General features: G+C 41.2%; 1 long non-coding RNA gene and 3 other non-coding genes across 4 annotated transcripts in view; all 4 read left to right on the top strand.

Moving 5' to 3' along the window:
* Positions 1-17,413, top strand: part of LOC141381913 (uncharacterized) — a 560,761-nt gene that overhangs the window by 396,886 nt on the left and 146,462 nt on the right. The gene's annotated exons all lie outside the window — the stretch shown is intronic.
* On the top strand, positions 1,487-1,557 carry trnag-ccc (transfer RNA glycine (anticodon CCC)). The gene has a single exon. It is a non-coding gene; the product is annotated as a tRNA-Gly (tRNA).
* Positions 2,896-2,966, top strand: trnag-gcc (transfer RNA glycine (anticodon GCC)). Its single transcript has one exon. It is a non-coding gene; the product is annotated as a tRNA-Gly (tRNA).
* Positions 4,322-4,392, top strand: trnaa-cgc (transfer RNA alanine (anticodon CGC)). Its single transcript has one exon. It is a non-coding gene; the product is annotated as a tRNA-Ala (tRNA).

Here is a 17,413-nt window from a genome sequence, read left to right as displayed (position 1 = left end):
GGGTAACAGCCTTGCAGCAGTCACACCCCACTAGGGCAGCAATATAAGCATATCAGCATTGGTTGTTCAGTGGTACAATTCTCGCCTGACACGCAGGAGACCAGGGTCCGATTCCTGGCCAATCCTATTCCTGTTTTGTGTTGCTACTCTTTCAGCTCTGGGTAACAGCCTTGCAGCAATCACACCCAACTAGGAGAGCAGTAAGAGCATATCAGCCTTAGTGGTTCACTGGTATAATTCTCGCCTGCTAAGCGGGAGACCCTGGTCCGGCTCCTGGCCAATGCAAACCCTGTTTTGTGTTGCTACTCTTCAAGCTCTGGGTAACAGCCTTGCAGCAATCACACCCCACTAGGACAGAAGTATGAGCATATCAGGATTGGTGTTTCAGTGGTAGAATTCTCGCCTGCCACGCGGGAGACCCGGGTCCGATTCCCGGCCAATGCAAATGCTGTTTTGTGTTGCTACTCTTCCAGCTCTGGGTAACAGCCTTGCAGCAGTCACACCCCACTAGGGCTGCAATATAAGCATATCAACATTGGTGGTTCAGTGGTAGAATTCTTGCCTGCCACGCGGGAGACCTGGGTCCGATTCCCGGCCAATGCAAATCCTGTTTTGTGTTGCTACTCTTCCAGCTCTGGGTAACAGCCTTGCAGCAGTCACACCCCACTAGGGCTGCAATATAAGCATATCAACATTGGTGGTTCAGTGGTAGAATTCTTGCCTGCCACGCGGGAGACCTGGGTCCGATTCCCGGCCAATGAAAATCCTGTTTTGTATTACTACTCTTCCAGCTCTGGGTAACAGCCTTGCAGCAGTCACACCCCACTAGCGCTGCAGTATAAGCATATCAGCATTGGTGGTTCAGTGGTAGAATTCTTGCCTGCCACGCGGGAGACCCGAGTCCGATTCCCGGCCAATGCAAATCCGGTTTTGTGTTGCTACTCTTCCAGCTCTGGGTAAAAGTCTTGCAGCAGTCACACCCCACTAGGGCTGCAATATAAGCATATCAGCATAGGTGATTCAGTGGTAGAATTCTCGCCTGCCACGCGGGAGACCCGGGTCTGATTCCCGGCCAATGCAAATTCTGTTTTGTGTTGCTACTCTTCCAGCTCTGGGTACCAGCCTTGCAGCAATCACACCCCACTAGGACAGTAGTATGAGCATATCAGCATTGTTGGTTCAGTGGTAGAATTCTCTGCTGCCACGCGGGAGACCCGGGTCCGGTTCCTGGCCAATGCAAACCCTGTTTTGTGTTGCTACTCTTCCAGCTCTGGGTAACAGCCTTGCAGCAATCACACCCCACTAGGACAGTAGTATGAGCATATCAGAATTGTTGGTTCAGTGGTAGAATTGTCGCCTGCCACGCGGGAGACCCGGGTCCGATTCCCGGCCAACGCAAATTCTGTTTTGTGTTGCTACTCTTCCAGCTCTGGGTAACAGCCTTGCAGCAGTCACACCCCACTAGGGCAGCAATATATGCATATCAGCATTGGTGGTTCAGTGGTAGAATTCTTGCCTCCCACGCGGGAGACCCAGGTCCGAATCCTGGCCAATGCAACTCCTGTTTTGTGTTGCTACTCTTTCAGCTCTGGGTAACAGCCTTGCAGCAATCACACCCAACTGGGAGAGCAGTACGAGCATATCAGCATTGGTGGTTCACTGGTAGAATTCTTGCCTGCCACGCGGGAGACTCTGGTCCGGTTCCTGGCCAATGCAAACCCTGTTTTGTGTTGCTACTCTTCCAGCTCTGGGTAACAGCCTTGCAGCAATCACACCCCACTAGGAAAGTAGTATGAGCATATCAGAATTGTTGGTTCAGTGGTAGAATTCTCGCCTGCTACGCGGGAGACCTGGGTCCGATTCCCGGCCAATGCAAATTCTGTTTTGTGTTGCTACTCTTCCAGCTCTGGGTAACAGCCTTGCAGCAATCACACCCCACTAGGACAGTAGTAGGAGCATATCAGCATTGTTGGTTCAGTGGTAGAATTCTCGCCTGCCACGCGGGAGACCCAGGTCCCATTCCCGGCCAAGGCAAATCCTGTTTTATGTTGCTACTCTTCCAGCTCTGGGTAACAGCCTTGCAGCAGTCACACCCCACTAGGGCAGCTATATAAGCATATCAGCATTGGTGGTTCAGTGGTAGAATTCTCGCCTGCCACGCGGGAGACCCGGGGCCGAATCCTGGCCAATCCAATTCCTGTTTTGTGTTGCTACTCTTTCAGCTCTGGGTAACAGCCTTGCAGCAATCACACCCAACTAGGAGAGCAGTAAGAGCATATCAGCCTTAGTGGTTCACTGGTATAATTTTCGCCTGCCACGCGGGAGACCCTGGTCCGGCTCCTGGCCAATGCAAACCCTGTTTTGTGTTGCTACTCTTCAAGCTCTGGGTAACAGCCTTGCAGCAATCACAGCCCACTAGGACAGAAGTATGAGCATATCAGCATTGGTGGTTCAGTCGTAGAATTCTCGCCTGCCACACGGGAGACCTGGGTCCGATTCCCGGCCAATGCAAATCCTGTTTTGTGTCGCTTCTCTTCCAGCTCTGGGTAACAGCCTTGCAGCAATCAAACCCCACTAGGAGAGCAATATAAGCATATCAGCATTGGCGGTTCAGTGGTAGAATTCTCGCCTCCCACACGGGAGACCTGGGTCTGATTCCCGGCCAATGCAATTCCTTTTTTGTGTAGTTAATCTTCCAGCTCCGGCTAACAGCCTTGCAGCAATCACACCCCACTAGGACAGATATTTGAGCATATCAGCATTGGTGGTTCAGTGGTAGAATTCTCGCCTGCTACGCGGGAGACCCTGTTCTGCTTTCTGGCCAATGCAAACCCTGTTTTGAGTTGCTACTCTTTCAGCTCTGGGTAACAGCCTTGCAGCAGTATAAACATATCAGCATTGGTGGTTCAGTGATAGAATTCTCGCCTGCCACGCGGGAGACCCGGGTCCGATTCCCGGCCAATGCAATTCCTGTTTTGTGTTGCTACTCTTCCAGCTCTGGGTAACAGCCTTGCAGCAATCACACCCCACTAGGACAGCAGTATGAGCATATCAGCATTGGTGGTTTAGTGGTAGAATTCTCCCCTCCCACACAGGCGACCCGGGACCGATTCCTGGCAAACGCAGTTTCTTTTTTGTGTTGCTACTCTTCCAGCTCTGGGTAACAGCCTTGCAGCAATCACACCCAACTAGGACAGCTGTATGAGCATATCAGCATTGGTGGTTAACTGGTTGAATTCTCGCCTGCCACGCGGGAGACCCTCGTCTGCTTCCTGGCCAATGCAATTCCTGTTTTGTATTGCTACTCTTCCAGCTCTGAGTAACAGCCTTGCAGCAATCACACCCCACTAGGGCTGCAGCATTAGCATATCAGCACTGGTGGTTCACTGGTCGAATTTTTTCCTGCTATGAGGGAGACCTGGGTTCCATTCCCGGCTAATGCAATTGCTGTTTTGTGTGGCTCCTGTTACAACTCTGGTTGACGGATTTTTAGCACTCACATAACACAAAGGCAAAGAACAACTTGGGTTAGCTTTGGTGGTTCAGTGGTGGAATTCTCACCTGCCACGCTGGAGACCCGGGTCCGATTCCCGCCCAATGCAATTCCTGTTTTGTGTTGCTACACTTTCAGCTCTGGGTAACAGCCTTGCAGCAATCACACCCAACTAGGACAGCATTATGAGCATATCAGCATTGGTGGTTCACTGGTAGAATTGTCGCCTGCCACGCGGGAGACCAGGCTCCGATTCCTGGCCAATGCAAATCCTGTTTTGTGTTGCTACTCTTCCAGCTCTGGGTAACAGCCTTGCAGCAATCACAACCCACTAGAATAGCAGTATGAGCATATCAGCGTTGGTGGTTCAGTGGTAAAGTTGCCGTTTGTGACATGGGAGTTCCGTGTCCGTTTTCCGGCCAATGCAATTCCTGTTTTGTGTGGCAACTCTTCCAGCTCTGGGTAATAGCCTTGCAGCAATCACACCCCACTAGGGCAGCAATATAAGCATATCAGCATTGGTGGTTTAGTGGTAGAATTCTCGCTTGCCACGCGGGACACCTGGAGTTAAATCCTGACTAATACAGAAGTGGTTTTTTGTGGCTCCTGTTCCAGCTCTGGTTGATGTCCGTTTAGCACTCACACAAAGGCAAGGAACAAGGTAGGTCAGCATTGGTGGTTCACTGGTAAAATTCTCGCCAGCCTCACGGGACATCCGGGTCCGATTCCCTGCCCATGCAATTCCTGTTTTGTGTTGCTACTCTTCCAGCTCTGGGTAACAGCCTTGCTGCAGTCACACCCCACTAGGGCAGCAATCAAAGCATATCAGCATTGGTGGTTCAGTGGTAGAATTCTCGCCTCGCATGCTGGAGACCCGGGTCCGATTCCTGGCCAATGCAATTTCTGTTTTGTGTTGCTACTCTTTCAGCTCTGGGTAACAGCCTTGCAGCAATCACACCCCACTAGGACAGCAGTATGAGCGTATCAGCGTTGGTGGTTCAGTGGTAAAATTCCCATTTGTGACGCGGGAGACCCGTGTCTGTTTTCTGGCCAATGCAAATCCTGTTTTGTGTTGCTACTCTTCCAGCTCTGGGTAACAGCCTTGCAGCAATCACACCCCAATAGGACAGCAGTAAAAGCATATCAGCATTGGTGGTTCAGTGGTAGAATTCTCACTTGCCACGCGGGAGGCCTGGTGTCGATTCCCGGCTATAACAATTGCTGTTTTGTGTGGCTCCTGTTCCAGCTCTGGTTGACGGCCTTTTAGCTCTCACACAACACAAAGGCACGAAACAACATGGATCAGCATTGGTGCTTCAGTGGTAGAATTCTCACCTGTCACGTGGGAGACCCAGGTCTGATTCTTGGCTAATGCAATTACTGTTTTGTGATGCTACTCTTCCAGCTCTGGGTAACAGCCTTGTAGCAATCACACCCCACTAGGGCAGCAACATGAGTATATCTGCATTGTTGGTTCAGTGGTAGAATTCTAGCCTACCATGCGGAACACATGAGTTCGATTTCTGTCTAGTGCAGTTGCTGTTTTGTGTGGCTCCTTTTCCAGCTGCATGAACTGCCTTGCAGCACTGACTCCCCACAAGGGCAAAAGAACATATGTGCCAGCGTTGGTGTTTCAGTGCTAGAATTTTAGCCCGCCTTGTGGAAGACCTGGGTCTGATTGCCAGCCAATGCAGTTGCTGGTCTGTGTTGCTACTCTTCCAGCTGCATGTAACAGCATAGCAGCAATCACACCCCACTAGGGTAGGATAACGTGTTTCAGCATTGATGGTTTAGGGCCCTATCATACGCGCGGCGCAACAGTATTTTGCTAGTTTAAGCTTGACACAAGAGTCGTTTAGAGGCGTTGCGCTACGCTGTTTAAATAGCAAATGCATTAGCGCTCATATGTGCACGCATAGGCGTTCTAGTCTAAAAAGGAAGGTGTTCTGAGGCACTGCTGGCGCGTTGCTATTTTGAGAAACTAAAATAGATTTTTCATTAGACCAAAACAAACCCGGTCTAAACTCCTGTGCAGAGTTGCACCTCGCTTACACACTGCTTAATATGCACAAGAGAGCAATAGGCAAATATCTTTACATATGAAAAAATTTTAATATTAAGGATATATATAGGATATAATAAGAATAGATATAGGATATAAATATTAAGGATTAAAATATTACAAAACATATTATTTTCTAGCCTACATAAATATGAAAAATCACTGCTTTTATGTCTTCTTCATCTCGGGAGGCTTTTTCAGTTCATTCATAACAATTTGCTTATGTATAATGTTATTATTATTAGCAGTATTATTTATTACATCCATATTTATCTTTGCTTTATTAAAACAAGCTTACATTTGCCCACCTGTCAGGTTTTAGACCATATGGGGCACAGCATGTGTTTTAGGATATAACACAGGTTTTTGAACACACTTCGTTATTGTTGTTCATTTATTAGGCCCCGTTTACACTAGTGCGTTTTAGTTTTAAAACGGCGTTGTAGAATGAAAACGATCCGCGTCCACACTCGCGTTTTCCCAGCGTTTCTGAACAGCTCTCCGTCCACACCAAAACGCTGAAAACGCACATCACGTGACCACACACACACTCTCGGGCAAGCGCTCCAGCATTTCTACCCAGATGAGAGCTCTGCTTGTCGGACTGCTCATCATGCATCTCCCGCTGGATCTAATCTCACTATATTTGCTAAACGTGATATTTCATTCATGTTGTTGAGTTTTATGTTCTCATTAATCCTATAAATTTATGTTTTGTTATGTATTTTATTTATTTATTTCTTGGATTATACTACTTACTGCTGTATGCCAAAAATGCGCAAGAGTTCATTGTGCGCAAGTGTAAACAAACAGGACTTTTATTTTGACTCCGGTTGTGAATGTTGAACTTACTTCCGAGTACTTTTATGTGATTTCCTTCCTCTTCGCGGCACTGATGTTTTGGTGGTGCGTTGTAGTGAAAGCGAGCAAATAAATAATATTAAGAAGTTGAATCTGGATTGTTCTTTCATGGATGGATGATAACAACATATTGCACATAGAGATGACGGATAGAAATGAAAACTCTACAGGTTATGGGCCCAGGCGCGCCAGTGCTACAGGAGGAAGATGGCAGAGGCTAGTTTTCGACGGAGACGAAAACAACTACGAACTATGGGAAGTAAAATTTCTTGGACATTTGAGAATAATAGGTTTAAAAGAAACCATACTGTCTACCGGGGATATAGACGAGACGACAAACGAGGAGTGCTACGCTGAATTAATTCAATTTCTCAATGATAAAAGTTTGTCACTGGTGATGCGGGAGGCGACTGATGATGGCAGGAAAGCTCTGCAAATACTTCGAAATCACTACGCTAGTCAAGGTAAACCTAGAATTATCGCCCTATACACTGAACTAACTTCGTTAAAGAAGGAATCTGACGAGACGTTAACAGACTACATTATCCGAGCTGAGAAAGCGGTGACTTCGCTAAGAAACGCAAAAGAAATGATAAGTGATGGTCTGATAATAGCTATGATCCTAAAGGGACTACCAGATTCCTACAAACCTTTCGCTATTCATACTACACAGAGTAGTGAAGAGTTGACTTTTATCCAGTTCAAAAGCAAACTAAGAAGCTATGAAGAGACAGAAAAATTTGATGATAAACCCAAATCTGACAATGTGATGAAAGTACACATAGCATCCGTGACCTGCTACGGATGTGGAAATCGCGGTCATATAGCGCGCGATTGCCTCCAAAAAGGCGTACCAAAGTGGTGCAACTACCATAGAAGTTCAACACACAGTGATGAGACATGCCGCCGGAGAAAAGATGGTCACAAAGATGAAGCAAAACAGGCTGCAGACAAACAAGAGGAGCATGAGAAAGAACAAACATTTGTGTTCAAAGTCAGTCAAACATTTCTTCCAGACAACATTACACAAAATGGACTAATGGTAGACTGTGGAGCAACATCTCACATCTTAACAGAGAAAAACAATTTCACGAAATTTGACAAGAGCTTCGACCCAAAATCACACTATATGGAGCTAGCGGATGGAGCCAGGATGAACAATGTTGCATTGATGCGGGGCGATGCAGAGGTGGTACTACTGGACGTAGAAGGGAAATGCGTCAGGATCACTCTAAAGAAGGCCTTGTTCATACCATCATACCCACAGAGCATCATCTCCGTTCAAGCTGCTACAACAGATGGGGCCAAGGTGATCTTCCAGGAAGGACAGAATGAACTGATAAGCAAAGATGGAGCTGTGTTCCGCATAGAAGAGCACGAGAGACTATACTATCTGAAAACGGTAAATAACAACAAACAATGTGTTGATGTATCAGTTACTGATATGATGTCCAAGGACAAAGTGAGTCTAACTTGTGATGTTAAAACATGGCATGAGATCATGGGACATTGTAATGTTAGTGATGTCTTGAAACTACCTGAAGTGGTTGAGGGTATGAAAATCACAGGAAATACCAAATTAGACTGTAATGTTTGTACTGAGGGAAAGTTTATCAACAACAGAAATAGGAAAACTGACACAAAAGCTGGTGAGGCCCTAGAGTTGGTACACACTGACTTAGCAGGTCCCATTGAACCAACTTCTCAAGATGGATATAAGTATGCAGTTTCATTCACAGATGATTTTTCAGGGGCAGTGTCTGTTTACTTCCTTAAGAACAAGAGTGACACTATTCTAGCGACAGAGAAGTTCCTTGCAGACAGTGCACCATACGGTAGAGTCAAATGCATAAGATCAGACAATGGTACAGAATACACAAGCGATGCATTTCAATCACTCTTACGAAAAAAAGGGTATAAGGCATGATACGTCTTCCCCCTACTCTCCGCATCAAAATGGTACAGCTGAGAGACAATGGCGAACCATCTTTGAAATGGGAAGGTGTCTGCTAATAGAGAAGGGACTACCAAAAGTTCTGTGGCCTTATGCTGTCCAAACTGCAACTCACATCCGAAACAGATGTTATAATGACAGATTTAGGAATACTCCATACTTTATGTTGACAGGAAGAAAGCCAGACCTTTCTAAAATGTGGGTTTTTGGATCAGAATGCTATGCGTACAAACATAATCATAAGAAATTGGATCCTAGATGTGAGAAGGGAATATTTGTGGGGTACAGTAAAAATAGCCCAGCTTATCTGGTATACAATCCACAGACAGAAAAGGTGTCAAAACATAGATTGGTGAAATTCATTAGGAAGAGCAGTGCTGAACAACAGACACAAACCGATGAAGAATACTTAGAAATACAATACAGAGATAGGACACAGGATAGTGGGAACAGTGGTGATACCCCAAAAAGTGAGGAAAGCACAGAGAACAGGGTCCTAGATGAGAACATGGAGAGTATTGATACAGACAATACAGAGGTGTCAGAACATGATGGAACTACAGATAAAGTAGACACAGAAGACAACAAAGACAGTACTGTTCCAACTGTCACGACTAGCCAAAAACATTACCACTCAAATAGAGAAAAGAGAGCCCCAAAGTATTTACAAGATTATCTGACATACTCCAAAGATGACGAAACCAATGTGAGTGTTGATTATTGTTACAGGGCAGTGTGTGGAGTCCCCCAAACCTATAAAGAGGCCCTTATGTCACCTGAGGCTCCCGGATGGGAGCATGCTATGAAAGAAGAGATGGACTCACTTAAAGAAAATGACACATTTGAATTGACAACTCTACCAGAGGGCAGAAAGACAGTAAGGGGAAGATGGGTATATGCCCTTAAAGAAAATGCAGAAACAGGAAAAATCTTCAAAGCTAGGTATGTTGCGAAGGGATACAGCCAAACTGAAGGCATAGATTACCATGAAACATTTGCTCCTACAGCAAATCTCACCTCAGTACGGGCATTAATGCAGATAGCTGCTCAGAATAATTTCTCAGTTCATCAGATGGATGTCAAGACAGCATACTTACATGCTCCTATAGAGGAAGACATATACTTAGAACAACCAGAGGGTTTTGAAGAAACATCTGACAAAGGAGATAAGTTAGTATGCAAATTAAAAAAATCCCTATATGGCCTAAAGCAGTCTGGAAGAAACTGGTACAAACTTTTAAATGATCATTTGGAACAAAACAACTTTGAGAGAAATCATTCTGATTACTGTGTGTATAGAAAACAAATTGAAAATGAGACAATCATAGTGATCATCTGGGTAGATGATTTGATAATTGCAGCAAGCAGTGACGATCAGCTCAACAGTTTTAAAGAAATAATGAAGTCCAAATTTAACATGAAGGATTTAGGGAAAATATCTTATTTTTTGGGGATTCAGTTTGAACAAAAAGAAGGAACAATTAAAATGAATCAGAAAAGGTACATCCTCAAAATGCTTGAAAGGTTTGGAATGTCAAACTGTAAACCAAAAGCTACCCCAAGTGACTTAAAAGTTGAGTGTAATATAAATAGGGAAGAAAACAACAACGAAATTGAGAACCCCAAAGAATATCGTGAACTTGTTGGAAGCTTGATCTATGCAATGACCTGTACCAGACCAGACATTAGCTGGATAGTCAGTAAACTATCACAAACCCTTGCAAAGCCTAAAACACATGACTTAGTAGCAGCTAAACATGTTCTGAGATACCTAAAAGGTACAGCTGACTACGAGTTGTGTTACAAGAAAACAGACAATACTTTAAGTCTAATAGCATTCAGTGATTCTGACTGGGCATCTTCTGTAGAAGATAGGCGTAGCACTTCAGGATACTGTTTCAGCCTGACAGAACAAGGCCCTGCTATTTCATGGAAGTCTAAGAAACAGCCGACAGTGGCACTGTCGACCTGCGAAGCTGAATACGTTGGTCTAGCAAACACTACTCAAGAAAGCATGTACCTAACTCAACTGCTAAATGACATGGACAGTAGTGTTTACACTTGCACTACAGTGTATGGTGATAATCAAGGGGCCATTGCACTGAGTAGAAATCCAGTGAATAGATCTAGGTCCAAACACATTGATGTGAAATATCACTTTATTCGTGATGCTGTCAGTAAGGGAAAAATACATATTGTGTATTGCCCAACAGAAGACATGGTGGCAGATATTTTGACAAAATCTGTTTCAAAGATCAAAATTCTAAAGTTCAAAGGATTTCTGTTTGGGAATTAAATTTTTGTGATGACATTCTACATGGCTTAAGATGATGAGAACAAGTGGGGGTGTTGAGTTTTATGTTCTCATTAATCCTATAAATTTATGTTTTGTTATGTATTTTATTTATTTATTTCTTGGATTATACTACTTACTGCTGTATGCCAAAAATGCGCAAGAGTTCATTGTGCGCAAGTGTAAACAAACAGGACTTTTATTTTGACTCCGGTTGTGAATGTTGAACTTACTTCCGAGTACTTTTATGTGATTTCCTTCCTCTTCGCGGCACTGATGTTTTGGCGGTGCGTTGTAGTGAAAGCGAGCAAATAAATAATATTAAGAAGTTGAATCTGGATTGTTCTTTCATGGATGGATGATAACAACATATTGCACATAGAGATGACGGATAGAAATGAAAACTCTACACATGTTGTTGTCTTTATCTAACTACATAGGCCAATTCCCTAACTTTGGTGATTGGAATCTATTAAGTTACTTGTTCACGGGTAACATGTTTTGGTTAAGCGCAAAGATAAGTTAATGATTAATCCAGGTACATTGACTGATCGCTCGTCTTTATTTCCTACAATGTATAAACTTATTGTATGTTATACTTTTATAATTATCGATTATTAAAACTGATATTCACCAAAAGAGAGGGTGCGTTTCGTATTTTCACTGAAATTGAAGGATCCTCGAGGCAGTTGTTATAGGCTCCGTTTTGTTATAAATATCCACACAGTGAAGATGACGCCCATATATGCAGCACGACGCCTCAACATTTCTGCTGTCTGTTAAGTTGCTAATATTAAAAAGAAAATAGGCAGTTCCTTAAATCATGTTTACATTTTATTGTTGAGAAAGTGAAACAACGTAGCCAAGGTGATGTGAATGAAGTTATAAAGTACACTGTTCCCTTTGAAGATTTACCCGTGTCCTCCGTATGTTTTCCATATCAAACTGAGAAAGGGGAGACTGCAGCCTTGATCAAACTTGCGAAGTCTTAACTTACAAGAAGAGGATGCAAGACTGAACTGTGTGTGTAGGGTACTTAATATTGAGGAAAAGCCCCAATCAGATAGGCGAACGTTTGCAGCCCCGCCTCCGTTTTCAGATGTCTCCGTCTTTCCCCATCCACACTAAGACGGAGCAGCAGCGTTTTAGAATGAAAACGGCCTCTCCAGCGTTTTCAAAAAGCTCCGTTTTCGGCGCTCGAGAACTCCGGCGTAGTGTGGACGGATGGCGTAACCGTAACAAAACTTATGCGTTTTCAAACTAAAACGCACTAGTGTAAACGGGGCCTTAGTTTGCTGGAAATTAGAACTGAATTTAGAAATAGTTTTGAAATTAATATTTGCGCTTAACAAATGCAATTAATTATTTATAGAGTAATTGATGTCTGTGCGTAAAGGTTTCCATATCCAAGAGCGAAAGTGAAAGTAGATCATTTATCTCTCATTCTCACGCAGTAGTTTTCTGTTAAAAAAACTGTTAACTGTTTGCTTGTGAAATGCTCAGTTTTTCCACTTAGACTTACTTTACGTCCTGTAAATAGCAAATGTGCTTATGGCGCGACGCAGCTGGCTCTTAAAGGTAATGGGAGATGAGACTCTAATTGGTTTATTCTCAAAACACACCTATAACTCATTAAGAAAATTAACTCAACCCTTTTAGACCATGCGCCTTGGCGCAAAGCGGATTTTCCCGTCCTTAAATTATCAAAAATGCGTTCTGACACACCCTGAAAGCGTTTGCACCCTGCATTTTGCACTCTGCGCATGCACCGTCAAAATAGAGCCCTTAGTGGTAGAAATCTTGCCTGCTATGTGGGTGACCCAGGTCAGATTCCCGGCCAATGCAGTTCCTGTTTTGTGTTGCTCCTCTTCTAGCTGTGTCTAACAGCCTTGCAGCACTCACGCCCCACTAGGGCAACAGCATAATTTTATCAGCGTTGGTGGTTCAGTGGTAGAATTCTCACCTGCCACGCGAGAGATCTGGGTACAGTTTTTAGCCAATGCAATTGCTGTTTTGTGTTGCTGCTCTTCCAGCTGCATGTAACAGCCTTGCAGCACTCACACACCACAAAGGCAAGAAAAGACATGTGTCAACATTGGTGGCTCAGTGGTAGAATTCTTGCCTGCTTATGGCCGTACCACCCTGGGAACACTAGAGGACACTAGTGAACAATACAGGGAGTGAACAGCTGCAGTTCAGAGAAAGGGTCTCCTCCATTTTAGAATTTTTGTTTTGTGTTTTTTTTTTTTTTTGTGGACTGAAATAGAGTTTTTTTTTTTTTTTAAACCACCTGAGAGCAGCATCTTGCTAACTGGAGGGTGTGTGTTTTTTTGTTGTTTTTTTTTGCACTTTTCCTGGGCATAAAATGGATGGTTATTTGGCAAACGAAACAGGATGCAGAGACTCTCTTGGCAGATGAAACTAGACTGGATGAAGGGACAAGAATGGTTAACGACATTGGACTGGTTGATAAACAACGAGCTGGACAAAGGAAAAACTTGGTGGAAGAAAATATTTAAAAGAAGTAACAGTAATAGTGAATGCCGAAGAAGTAAATGAGGTAAGAGCTGTGGACATCATTAAAGCAGTGACAGACAAGTGTGGTCATGGGAAGATTCTGGCTTTGAGACCAAGGCAAGGAAAAGAGTTTGAACTAACTATGGAAAAGCAAGAACCATGTGAGGAATTGATCTATGAACTGTTGATTAAGGAAATGAACTGTTAAAATCAAAGAGCTGCAAAACAGGGATTATGTTGTTTCTTTCATGCACCTGCCAGTCTATCTTGATGACAGAGAAATTTTAGAAAAATTAGAAGGATGGGGAGTTTATCCCATATCAAAAATAAAAAGAAGAGTTTACACAGGCACTGACATTGAGGACGGATCAAGGTTGTTTTAAATGGTTTAAAGTGAAAGATGCCCAAAGAGGATATTATTTTATGAAGAATGTTTATTTTAATGTATTTGTTTTGTGAAATTTCTGGAGTTTTTAAATGTTAATGTTATGTGATGATGTTTTAAATAAAAAAAATAAAACAAAAAAAGCACATCTTAAGGTGAAGAAAAGGGACACTTTGCAAGGAATTGTAATAATGTCAAATGTCCAGAATTTAAACAATTTTTAAACAAGTGTGAATGTTGGATGGAAGGAGAGGAAGAAGGGGGAGCAAAACAAGAGGATGGACAGGTGCATGAAAGAAACAAGGAAGAAGATTTAAAAACAAGGGTTATGTAGGAGGAAACAAACAACATAAGGGAAGAGAGAGGAAAAAATGTGAACGAAAAACAGACGTCAGAACAAGAACAGTGGACACAAATGGAAATAACTGAGTTTTAAAAACTTTTTAAATATGGTGGAAAACGATGAACAAAATAAGACTGATCAAGCCGAAGAAATGGAAAGTAATGGAGAAAAACTGACAGATTATGTAGAGAAGAACAAAGTGGAAAGAGGACTAATAAGAAGAAGAACAATAAAGGTAAAACCAAATGTGGACAGTGCAAGAAAAAAGATGTTGACAAAGGTGCGAGTAAAAAATGTAAATAGGTATGAAGTGTTAAGAGGGCTGGAAGTGAGGTGGATTTTGTGCTCTTTGGAGTGTGAAGTTAATCTATATATTCAAATTGTATATGTATAATCTGCTTGTAGACTTGCATACCATTAAAAGAATTAAGGTGCTATGTAGAAAAGGTCATAAAAAGAAGTGGATGAGAAGAGAGCGGGACAAAGCCTGAGTAAACAACTAATGTGTCTCAGGAAATGGATAAGAATAGAGCAACACATGTGTAAACAGATGACAGAGGAGGAATTTGGAGTCAAGGGTTAAACTAGGGGGGTCTTGTGTGATATATGTAGAAATAAAGGAAAAACAGATGACAGAGGTGGAATTTGGAGTCAAGGGTTAAACTAGGAGGGATCTTGTGTAATATATGGAGAACAAAGGAAAACAACGGATGTAAAGGGGTATTTAGGTAAGGCCAGGGCATGAGTGGGACAGAACTTTTCAGACAGGGATGCTACCGGGGGTCTCCTGAAAATTCTCCATTGTTGTCGACAATAAAGTATATTCTTCTGATATTCATAACCTCCAGACTGAGTTTGATTTAGTAAGAGAAAAACCAAGAAAACCACTACAGAAGAAGATGATGAGAAATAATGTTTTTTAAACCATTTTATTTATTTTTAACATGAATTTAATTTGTGTTTCTTTTATGGAAGGGGCTGTTAGTTGAGTGACAAAAATTGGTATGCAGATGTAGAGGATGAGACTAAAAATAATGGGTGGTTTTAATATTTTAATATCTTTCATCATGTTTTTAAACATTTTATTATGGAATGCAAGAGGTTTATTGAAAGTGGAGAAATTTAAAAAAAATGTTGGTGTTATGTAAAGAAGCTGATGTGATTGTTTTGCAAGAAACAAATTGGAAAAATTTAAGTTTAAAATGGTTCAAAGTAAATGGGATGGTCAAATATATTTTAACAGTGGAGAGGATAAAGTGGGTTGTGGAGTAGTGATTTTAATAAAAAGAGGTTTATATGAAAAAGAAAAAAAGTAATATTTGAGGATGGAGTTGGGAAAAGCATGGCGATGAAATTAGAAAAAGGTGAAGATAATTTCATAATTTATAATATTCATGCATCCAATGAAAAAAATGAAAAATCGAACTTCTTTAAAAACGTTAGTATAAATGTAAAAAATGGCAGAATGTTATTGTAGTTTGAGATTTTAATACTGTTTTCACAGAATTAGATCTGGGGAGTAAGATGGTATATAGAAAAGACAAGGGGAGAAAGGAGCTACTGAAAATGATGACAATGTAATTTAATAGATGTGTGGAGAGAGAGAAATAAGACAAAGAGGGAATTTTTAAGAATGCAACTGGTTTTAAATGAGGTTAAGTAGGATTGATTATATGTTATGTAATGTAGAAATGAAAGACTATATCAAAAGTGTATTTTACAAAAACCTTGGATTTAGTGATCATTCGATTTTTTGTGTGAAGTTAGATTGTGTAAAAGTTGAAAGGGGATTAGGTGTATGGATTTTGAACGCAACAATTTTAAAACATGAGAAATACAAAGAAAAAATTCAACAAATAATTGTAAACAGTAAATTTGATAGAATGTATAGAGAAGATTAAAGAATATGGTGGGACAATATTAAGTTAGACAGAAAAAAAATTTCAATAAAATATTGTAAAATTTAAAAACAGTTAAAAATAATAAAGAAATTCAAATAAGAAGGGAATTAGAAGACGAAATAAAAAGACTGCAAATAGATCAAAATGAAGAGATTGAAAAATTCATATATTTACAAGAACAACTAAAAGAGATGGAAAATGAAAAATGCAGAGGGGCTATAATTAGAAGCAAAGCGAAGTACACTGTTAAAGGAGATCGAAGTACAAAATTCTTCTTTAACTTAGAAAAGAATAGACAGAAAGCAGACTTAATGAAAGAGGTGTTGGATAAAAATGGAGAATCAAAACAAGGAACTAAGGAAATTTTAATAGCTGTTAAAAATTTCTATGAAAATATGTTTGAGGGAAAAGGAACTATACAGGATGATGAACTGTTTCTTTTAAATCAAATAAAAGCAAAAGTATCAGATGAAGATAAAGTTTTTTGTGATGCAGGAATAACAGAAGTAGAAATTGATGCAGTAATAAGACAGTTAACTACGGAGAGTTAATTTTACATACATCACACAGACACGCATATATATATATATATATATATATATATATATATATATATATACACTGTAAAAAATTGCTGTTAAAAAACGGTCAGATTCTATGGTAAACTATAGTTTTTTCACTAAAACAGTAATATTCTGTTAAAAACAGTGCTTTCTGGGTAACATTTTTGTTTTCGAGAAAGTAACCAACTGCAAAAACCTGTGAGCTAACAGAGTTCAGATTCGATGTTTTGAAGTCTGTGTTTGAAATCACGCTTTGTGTCCTTGTTCACTATTTCATACACTAGTTAACTAAAATAGTTCACCTGACAGTTTTAATGAACACTAATGAGTGAATTCAGACACTGATGAACACCTGCTGTTAATAATCACAATTACTGAAGAAAATAATCAATAAACACAAACAGTGACTTGAGTTACAACATTAAATAAAATCAAATAAAATAAAACAGCTTCAGTCTCAGCAGAGGATCATTAAACAACTCCACAAACAACAGCAGACACACTTATTACTGACTGATTTGACTTCCATACTATTCACATTGAGATCCAACAGAAATTAAGGTGTTTTTTTGTGTCACCGTAATGGAGTGAGGGGCTGGTTTAGTTGGGCTCTTCACCCTGGAACTCATTTAAGAAGACTTTCCATCTGCTTGAATACAGAGTTTACAAAACGTTTGTACTACAGCAATAAAGTTGGAAAGTCAATAAATAGAGAAATCTATTTGTCTGAAATTAGTTTTGATAAATAATTTGGTATATATCTGGATGAAGGGTCTCATGCAATAGATTTTATGCTTAGTTGCAGGTATTAATTTAATTAGTAAGAAGTGGAAACAGAAAAGATACCTCCGTAATTACTTAACAGTTAAGAAATAACAAACAAAAACAGTTCAGTTATGACAAAGACACACTCAGACCTCATGAATCTGACGTTGTATCTCAACAATGGTAACATCTCAAATGTTTCATGCTGCAATGCATGCTGGGAGTGGCACGGTACAAATATCCCAGCATGCATTGCGGTATAAATAAATGTTGTAT

Source organism: Danio rerio, chromosome 4, assembly GCF_049306965.1.
Source record: "Danio rerio strain Tuebingen ecotype United States chromosome 4, GRCz12tu, whole genome shotgun sequence".
Classification (NCBI taxonomy): Eukaryota; Metazoa; Chordata; class Actinopteri; order Cypriniformes; family Danionidae; genus Danio; species Danio rerio.
Note: the sequence above shows the minus strand (reverse complement) of the source record. Positions and strands in the feature narration are given on the sequence as shown.